Source organism: Gymnoscopelus microlampas (genome assembly GCF_963454915.1).
Source record: "Gymnoscopelus microlampas genome assembly, chromosome: 12".
Lineage (NCBI taxonomy): Eukaryota > Metazoa > Chordata > Actinopteri > Myctophiformes > Myctophidae > Gymnoscopelus > Gymnoscopelus microlampas.
Window position 1 is genome coordinate 13,437,897 of NC_139949.1, and position 10,558 is coordinate 13,448,454.

Consider the following 10,558-nt stretch of genomic DNA (forward strand, 5'->3'; position numbering starts at 1 on the left):
TAGCTGGGGACCCCCTAGAACCCCTTCAAGTACCCCTAGGGGTCCCCGGAGCCCACTTTGAGAACCAACGGTGTAGGCCAGGAGTTCTTTTTTGATCAATTGATTGAATACTTTATTTAGAAATGTCTGTGCAGAAAAAAACACATGGAAGTACAGTTTAAATACAAGGTCAACTAAATAGGATTGAAAAGCCCATGAAAGCCTAATGGCTTGTTTCAAATGGGGTCCCCAAGTACTCAATTCATAGTGACATTAAATGACAGACATACACTACTATATGCAGAACATCATATAAACAGTTTACACATTGAAAAATAAGAAAAACTAAAATATGAGTCTTCAACATTTTTCAGGCCAAGGACCCCTTCGCTGAGAGAGAGGTGAAGCAGGGACCCCCACTACATATTGTATAAAATGGTGTTGTAGATTGAACGTTTTCAAGGAGTTCATAGATCGCTTCATTAGACTTGTTTGACAGCACTATCATCAGTGTTGGATTCATGTTAAGCACCACTGCAGCTCACAGAGCAATATTGTACTGTAAAATGTGAACTTAGAAGGAGGGAAAATACTCTTGGGGCCCTATTTTCGTCGGTGCCTTACCTATTATCCCTAAACTTCTTTGACATTTTTTTACTACTTAAAGTAAAAAACTACTAAAAACCTTTTGCAAATAGCCAATCTACAAGCTCACAACGCTAATGTATAGATCGGCTAGTAGTTTAAAATAGTTAAAAAATGGCAAAGAACTTTAGGGATAACGGGTAAGGTACTGGCGAAAATGGGCCCTTGCTGTATCATGTGATTGTCTTTGGAGCTTGTTCAGTGACTCAACAGAATGATGGGTTTTAAGTTAACAGTATTCATTGGCTTTCCTTTTAACCCCATAGCATCCCTATTCTGGACATATCATAATAGGTCAACATTTGGCACAATTAGGTGAACATTATGTGAAAATAAGCGCAAATTCAGTGAAAATGCAGATCTACAAGCTCACAACAACGCATCTCATTGCGACCATCGTGAGCTTCTAGATGGGCGATTCTTCCTAAAGAAACTGCAATGTGCAGTTTATGATAGACTGATACTGTGTGTCATCTGAGGTCTTGATTCACTGTGTCATAAAATTAACCTCCAATGATTATAAGATCGCATGTGACCCTGCATCTGTTTACGAGATTATTTCATGTGCAGCTGATTGCTGCTGTTATCTCATCTAAACCACGGTTGAAGTTGTTATCACCTGAGGTACAGTCAATTCAAAGGTAAGAGACACGCTTTATCTGCTTTCTGGATACATTGCACCTTTTATTCTCTGTGTGGCTCTCCTTTGGTGACACTGGACTCTGTACACTAGCACACCAATCCCTTGAACTTCAGAGATAAGATGACTCCAGTAATACACTCAAATACTGCATCCCTTTATGCTTTTAATTGAGGTAGTGGGTATCATTTTACAAGCAGTGAATCTCAGCTTTGAAAGCAATGAAACTTGATTTACTACCCGGCAAGGGAAGACTGCACAGCACATTGGTTTAGATCGGAGTAAAACTGGGAAAATCCAGCATTTTTAAAGAACAATGGTACCTTATATGTACTGCATGTATTATTCTAGGATCATTTGTCTATGCTGCACATGTTTTTTGGCAAAAGGTTGCCTGATTTAAAGTGGCTGTCTTCTCTCTCTCTCTCTCTCTCTCTCTCTGTGTGTGTGTGTGTGTGTGTGTGTGTGTGTGTGTGTGTGTGTGTGTGTGTGTGTGTGTGTGTGTGTGTGCGTGTGTGTGTGTGTGTGTAAACAGATATTCATCACCAATTTGTCACTTAGCTAATAAATAAAAGATGCTGTGTTCTGCATTTTGTGATAGTCATTCTCATTCTCATTCTGTGATACTCCTGTTGTTGCTCTGTGTTCTTTAAATCCTTCATGTAAAATAATTTTGGTTCTACGTAGTCTACACTCAAATTGAAGGATCCCAGTTCAAGCGTTTTGTTTAAAAAAAAAGGCTTCTACATTCAAAAGTGATTTATGTTTGCATACCATATAAATATCTATTACAAAAAAAGGAAACAAATATTGAGTGCACATTTGCCATGTTTAGTCCATGCAATCTGTATGATCTCATATGACCGTACACATAATAATGTAGACGTGAACTTCTCTTCACAAAACCTTTTCTTCATAAGACTCTTTATTGTATGTTTGGTGACTAGAGTCCAGAGTCTTGTCCTTCCTTCTGGGCTATTGCTTAATAGCACTTCATATTTGCTTATTCCAGTAATTAGATCTGGATGTGGGTGTGTGCCTGTGTGTGCAAGCGAAAGAGTGAGTTAATGTGTGTGTAATGAAGTGGACCTATCAGCATGTGTGGCGTATAGCTACACAACATTTGTCGCGCAATGGTGTCGCCAAAATCTCTTATTTTTAGCGACGAAGCATAAATTACATTTAATCACTTTCAGCCTAGCATCCCTATTTTGGACATGTCATTATGATGTCACAGTTTTCAAAAACTACAGATCTACAAGCTCACAACAAGTCTCATAGCAACACTTGTAGAACGCTTGTAGATCTGCTATCTGTTGTACACACAAGTATACATGGTTAACTATTACTATTATCACGTCTATTCCTGCCATGTTACTATGCATGAAGGTGCGAGCTGTGCACTGCATGAAAGTAGAGCCTGCACACCTGAAATCCACAGTTCCTCTTTTATTTAGGCATCAAACTACATTAAAATACATAGTGGATCTTAATCAGATCAAACTAATAATGGCCTTTGCCCCACCGATATCGAAAGTGTGGGTTGTGCAATACAACTTCAAATGGAAGATTAGGTTACCTGCAGTGGTGGAAAGTAACTAAGTACATTTACTCAAGTACTGTACGTAAGTACAATTTTGAGGTACTTTTTACTTAACTGGAGTATTTCCAATTTCCAGTACTTTTACTTCTACTCCACTGCACCTCAGAGGCAAATATTGTACATTTACTCCACTACAATTATTTGACAACTTTAGTTACTAGTTACTTTGTAGATTTTGATTATTATTACAAAACATACATTTACCACTTCAGCCCTGTATACATTTTGGCCATTTGAAAATAGCCGATCTACAAGCTCACAATGTGTCGCGATGCGACTACATTATATGCATTTGAAAACTTGTGAAATGGGACATTCTGCATACTGAGTACTTTCTACTTCTGGTACTTTAAGTACATTTTGATACCAATACTATTGTACTTTTAAACAAGTACATTTTTAATTCCGGACTTTTACTTGTAACAGAGTATTTCTACTATGCAGTATTGATACTTTTACTTGAGTACTTTTTCCACCACTGGTTACCTGCTGTGCTCAATAGCAGTGCGCAGATAACCAAAAATAATAAAAGCCCACAATATATTATGCCAAACCACTGTAATAAGTAAAACCTTATGTTTACAATCAGAGTCTCAACATGAATCCTAATTGATTTGAAATTCCAAAATGTCGGTCATTTTTATTCATTATTGTCTTAAGGGTGTCTTAATTTGCAGTCATTTGCAATGAAAACAGGACAGGGCGGGTGGATCTCAGACTTTCTGTTTCCAGTCTATGAGGTTAGCCATCTATGATGGCAGTACTATGATGTCAGTCATCTCCATATTTGGGCAAAGTTTCAGAACTTAGCCGCTGGACAGTCCAGTTGGTTTCCGAGATTAGCCGCTGAAACACATTCAAGACAGACAGACCCTCACCCTGCGTTTTAACAGCGGGCAACTCTCGGCGATGCCGGGCGATATCGCCCAAAAAGATAAAGGAAATCCATCTTTCATCGCCCCCCCGCCCACTTCGCCCGATCGCCGGCTCTCATAGACTTTCATTATATTTTTGGACGACGTCGCCCAGAGTTGCCCGCTGTTAAAACGCAGGGTAAGATGGCTCGGCCTCTAGGAATCACGCTGTAAATAAATACATAAATCATTGCATACTATAGGATATACCGTTGATGGGATTTTTTTTGCCACTGAATAAGAGCACAAACTAAACTGAGGTCCATGTAAGGAATTTGGTTTGGCACTTGTGGTGCAACAACTCATAATCTTAACAATTAACACAGGCTCACCACAGACAGCAGACTAACTGCTATTTCGGAACATACAGACAGTAGACTACAAATAGCAGATAGTACCCATCGATGATACAGTAGATCAACACACTTATATACCTGTTGAGATGTATTTTATTCACATTGTATAGGTAGAGAGGCCCTACCCTCAGTGTCAGTATGGAATCAGGATGTTAGATTGAGGGGCAGGGCGTCAGACCAGTTAAATATTGACTGGATGTTTAATAATTAACTATTCCTCAACTCCTGATCTCAAAAACTGGCTGCTCTGCCTCTCAGGCCCATTGCGTTGCTGACATATTCACCCCTAAACGTTCATCTCTCTGCTGTTATATCGTTCGGTGGGGGATCTCTCGCCTTTGGGTGTCTTGCTCTTGCATTTATGGTCTTGAGTGCTGTCTTGCAATGTGTCTCCACATGTCTGCTATGCCGCTCTATCGCCTTGAATGGTGTCTGCGTCGAGGCCCCCCAGCCGCTCCTCCTGAGAGATCCACTGGGCCATAATGGCATCTGAGGGTGAGTACATTTCAGGTACAGTTCCTCACATGTACGGCATAATCCAATGTCTAGTATGTCTTATTGTATCAAGTAAACTACTTCCTGGGTTAAACTTTCACTTCCCTAAGAGGCTATAATGTAATATTTGAGGAAGACTAGCCTTCTTGTTCAGTGTGTGCTTCAGCTTAAAAAAAACTCACCCATAATGGCTAATATATCTCATAATTTGGTGATTGGATTTGTTTGAAATGTAGGAAATAGTAGGCTATTTCGCCGTTGTTGTTTGGCACTAGTAGAACGTGATATGGAGTAGGCCTAGTTCTAATAATAATGCTAAACCAGCATGCACATGTATAGCACACACAGTAAAGAGAGAGAGAGAGAGAGGAGCGAGTGGACAGAGAGAGATAGAGAGGTGGGGAGTGATGAGATATAGTTGAAGTAGTTATAGTTGAAACTAATATGAAGGAGAATAAATCACACTGCCAAGTTTTAACTAAAGGTAAGACGGGCTGGTTGACAAGATGCAGCTTGTGCCTTTTTAATTGCTTTATTGTTTTGTTTTTCTGAAGGTGCAAAGGAAGGTGGACAGAGATTTACTGCCAGGCAAAGTCTACAGAGATACAGCAGGGAGTGTCAGATATGAAGAGAGAGAGGGTTTAAAAGGGATGCAAAATAAAACTATAGTTGAAGAAAAATAAAACTTAAACTAGATTTAAACTGACAGCATAACTTTCAAAATGTGAAACACATCTTTTGGACTTATGAAGTAAAGGAAAACGATTATAAGGTATATGAGAGGTTCAGAACTTAATCGCTAACTGTCAGACACACCCAGTGTATGTTCACACATTGAAAAGGCCCTCGTGTTGACTAGCACCATAAAACCTGTGTTATCTGCACAGGCCTTGGCCCTTTGGCCAGCCTGTTGGAGGAGTGTTACTGATGATGCTGTCCATTTCAAGTCATAAAACTGGGAGGAGGAAATCAATGGGTCAAAGTCAGTTACAACTCCAGGCTGCTCAGATAAACTGAAGTCTCTGTTGCAGAGTCCAAGTCCTGACTTGACACCACTGCAGTTACTCTTGCTAACGTTGTCTCTATTCTGCTTTTCTGCGTTTCAGATGTTCCAGCACCGGCTACTACCTCTGAGCGGGAAAGGGGGGACAGTGTGATATACAGCACACACTGTACATACACACCCCATTGTCTACTGCGGTGCTGTCTCTCACACAGAGGAAGGAACCGTGTATTGTGGGGGTTGGACGTCATTGGCGCTCCCTGAATGTAACAGCAACTCCATGTGGAAGTTGCTTCTGTTCCAGTGGAAGTGCTGTTACTTACAAGGAGCCACCGCAGACAACCGTGACACTCACTCTGTGAAGACGTGGGGTAATAAATACAGCAGAACACTTTGACCTGATGTCTGCGAGGACGCGTTGTAACCGACATGTCATTTTACCTGTAAAATCTTATCTCTGTCAGACTGCATCGTTGTAGTTCTATGACGGCTTCTCCTTTCTGTGCACAGTATAGATAGACCTGTATTGATCCCACAGGGGAAATTCAGTAGTCATGGCAATACCGCAGATATGAAACACAGTAAAGACAAGGATATAGCTAGGGGCAAAACATTATAATTGTGATAATGATATATATATTTTTTTAAAGACTGGTGTATGAGCTATTAGCAGGTATAGATATAAATGTGGTCAAAGCATACTATTATTAATAGTAGTATATTAACAGTATATTAACAGTGGTTGTAACAGGTATAAACATAGTCAAACTTTACATAGACAATCTGCCCCCAGTAGTGTGGGTGTATATAATGTCAATCCACAGTGGATGGTGTAGATCCAAGGTGGATCGCAAGATCACAAAACGAGAAAATAAATGGAACATTTTTACATTAGGGTTAGGGTTAGGGTTACCCACAGTGACTTACAACAGATGTAAATGTAGAATTAGGTGGTACCTTGGTCACCAACATTTCAATAAATAAGCCGTGGCTGGGTCAGAGTTACGCATAATGGCAATAATATTACGGTCATCTAGGAATGATCAAGTAAGAGAGAAGTGGGGAGGGGAAAAAAAGAGGGAATAATAAACTTTACTTGTATATTGTAGCATGGTTAAGGAGAGATGTAGATGGCTTCAAAGTTCACCATTCAATAAAGTTTTATGCATCCAGGGAGGTGGTAAACGGTCCATCATAATCAGAATTTAAAATGCTTTCATAAAAGTTTCATAAAAGGCTTTGGCATTGTGACACAACCCAACATTAAATGATTAATGCATGACTAGTGCCAGACTACAGTGACATGCAGGACTTACTTCTGACACAACATCCATTCAGACATTGAGAATGTCATAGTGTGGGCAGCGTTGAATAGGAAGCTGGGGGATGACCTATGAATTGACAGCCAATGCTTTATGACGGCTGCCTGTCAGTTTTGTAGGCCACTGCTCAGCTTGCCTACAAACATATGCAGCAAATGTACAGTGTAGCGAGGAAGCTTTGGTGATATACTGTCACGTTTTCAAGGAAATACTGTATGTCACATGTTTTCAAGGAAATACTGTATGTCACATGTATTCAAGGAGGGAACTGCCAGGGGGCCCAAGGGTAGAGGCTCTACAGATCTAGAGCTATTTCTTTTTTTGTCCGCTATTGGGGCCACAGCCAGAGGCTAATGCTATTTGGGGGTCTTTGTCAAGGAAAGGTTTGGGAACCCTTAGGCCTGGCATAATGTGAAAGGTGAGACTATGGTTGTATCTGCAGTGCCAATAAACCCTCAAAAAAGGTTGTATACTTTTAAAATATATATTTTTTTGCAAATAAAAACTGGGAGTAAATATTTCTGCGTGGCTGAGTCTGTTTGGCCTATGAACAAACATTACATTAATGTAATGTATTTAAACAAGAATACATTCAGTAAATAAAGTAAGTCCATACTCAAGAAGCTACATTAGACACACTTATTTAGGAAAAAATACAACAATTAAGACAACTGTGTAAATGTGACATACGTATGTCCATTTTGAGAATTAATTCCAAACTGCAAAGTTACTACCACATTTATGAAGACTCAAATTATACATTAACCAAAGCTTCACATAAACATGTGGGGATTCTTATTTTAATCACATGTACTGTATGTAAACATATTTGCACCAAAAAGCAATAACCACTAAGCCAGCTTTCAGTTCTGCATTGATGACGCTGCAGCTTTAAAAGGTCACATGTTAACCAGACTCCCAAATACTGCTGAAGGCAACAGAAGTGCTCTGGTCTACTGTTCAGAGAATGGTCTTCTCTAGGCCATTGGTTCTCAAAGTGGGGTCTGGGGACCCCCAGGGGTACTTGGCGGGGTACCAGGGGGTCCCCCGCTAAATAAGTTAATATCGCGTCACAATCATTTTAACCACACCATTATTATACTTTGGCTATCCAAAAATAGCACATACAAGCTCATAGCGCAGCACCGAGTTCCGCGCTATGAGCTTGTAGATCTGCTATTTTTTTTAAATCGCAGATTTGCGAAATATGCACAAATCTTTGAATATATATTTTAAAGTCAACATTTGTAACTCAAATCTTTGCTTCTGGGGGTCCCTGGAACAACATATTTTGAGATGGGGGGGTCCGTGGCCAAATACATGTAATTTTGGGGGTCCTTAACATGAAAAGGTTTTGTGTTAACAGTGCACACGATGGATGAGGAATTGTAGGAAATACTGTATATTTGATGAAACTTATTTTGGACTTGCAGCAGGATTGCAACTATCAGCTACTTAATTAGCAATTAGGTATTCTAAATTCTCATTCCAGCTCAGTGGCCTTGTGGTTAAGAGTGTCCACCTATTTTTAACTCTATGGTGTCCACACTGAGACTGGGAGGTCAGGGTCATACCAAAGACTAAAAAAATGGTACGTTGTGCCTCCATGCTTGGCACTCAGCACCAAGGGTTGGATTGGGGGTAAGTCCCTCAGACATAAGTTGTGTACTTGTACATCCTAGCTAGGTTGCCTCATGCTACAGAAGGAGATAGGCTACTTAGTACTTACTTATTCAAACATTTAGATGATTCATTGAGGATTGGAATAAAAAATACGTAGTTTTTCAGCAATAAAAACAACAACAAGATGAACTAGATGGCTTGAGACCAGTGTCATTTCATGCTCTCTATATAATGTGCTTCATTCCAGCAGGAGAAGAGTAGATACAAAATACAAAACAAGAAAGATCAAGGTCAGGTTTAAAGCTGTTTATTCTTAACCCTCTATGCTAGAGGCAGTGTCCTATCAAATGAAAAGTGTTTGACCCTCTGTCTGGTGGGAAGGTGGAGAGGGAAGTCCTTTCTGGAAGCAAAGCCGCATGGGACACAGCGCCACCAATTGGCAAGATAAATATCACTTTTAATTGTTTTTAGGGACGTGTTATGCACATGCATAATTATATTCATGTTGTGCATGAGTACGTAAAGAAGAATGTTTGATTGTTTAAATACTTTATTTATATACCAAAGCTATGTTTTTATGTTTTGGTCATTGACTCAGGGCAACATTGTACAGTTAAACCACTTTAGTTCAGGCAATATCGGTTTGACTTCCAGGTATCATCAAAATAAAAAACATTTTCATGTCAAGGACCCCCATATTGATACGTATTAGACCATGGACCCTGATTTTAAAATATTTGGTGCCAGGGACCCCAGAAAGAGATTATTTTGTTAGATTAGATTTTGTACAGAATATTATAACTGACTATACTGTAGGTGGGGAGATAACAGTGGAGAAAGTGTAGCCTATGATTTGAATACAATAGTCATTCTCATACATCCTCTCACTGGGCTAACTCTGGTGAAATTAATCTGTTCCTCATTGGACCCCTGGGGGTCCCCGGACCCCACTTTGACACCCATTGGTTTAGGCTGGCTAAGGGCCCTCTTAATTGCCCTGATTCAAAGACTTAGAGGGTTAAGTGGTTTCACACTGGGACAGAGTTTTTGTTTTTGCTAACCATGATCCAATATGAATAACAGCGCTATTGAAGATGTTCTGGATCTAATGAAATCATGTCAAAACATCTTGTGACTCTCTTCTGGGGGACAGCACACCTCTTTACTGTCATTTTAACCACATAGACTGATTCATTGTCGACATAGCAACAGAGTTTCATTAGTCTGTACCATACAGAACATAAAAAGAAAGATCTAGATTAGAATAAAAAAGGCCTTTGGAAACAAGAGTCTTTGAAATAGACATGAGTTAATAAAGGGACCTTTATTCATATTGTGAAAGCATTCATTAGGGGAGAGGACACAAGGTCAGCAGAACAGTCAGTCCTGCAGTCATGCCTGCAGTACACAAGCATGACCTGACTCATTATAATGATTCTATGGAAATGCCAATGGACAGTGTAATTAATAGCTAATAGAGAGCATGTCTGTATACTTTTGGGACTAATTGTGGCTTTGTACTGTTTTGGTATTATGTATGTTGTATGATAACGTGATTGTTTTGTGTCTGTTTATTGAAAACAATACAATAATTAAAGAAATGTATTAAAGGTGGGGGGGAGGGTTACAAAAATAGCATTCAGAAGAAAACACTGACATCTGCTGGGAGAAGTCAGAAATGCACTTCCTCTGACACCAGCGTTGCCATGTCCGCTTATTATAAGCGACTTTGGGCTTGTATTTCCTGTAAAGTCTCTTTTAAATATTGGTAGTTGCGGGTTGCGTTTTTTTCCCAGTGTACATTGGTTTGGTTCCAGCCACTCTGACAGTGTACAAATGGAACCAAATGGACCCTAACGGGTCCATTTGGTTCCATTTTTACACTGTCAGAGACAGAGTTAAGGGGAGAACCACTGGCCTGAAGTGAGAGAGTCGCTTCTTCTGGGCTTTTAGTTTTCACAGACCCCCGGTGGTTGGC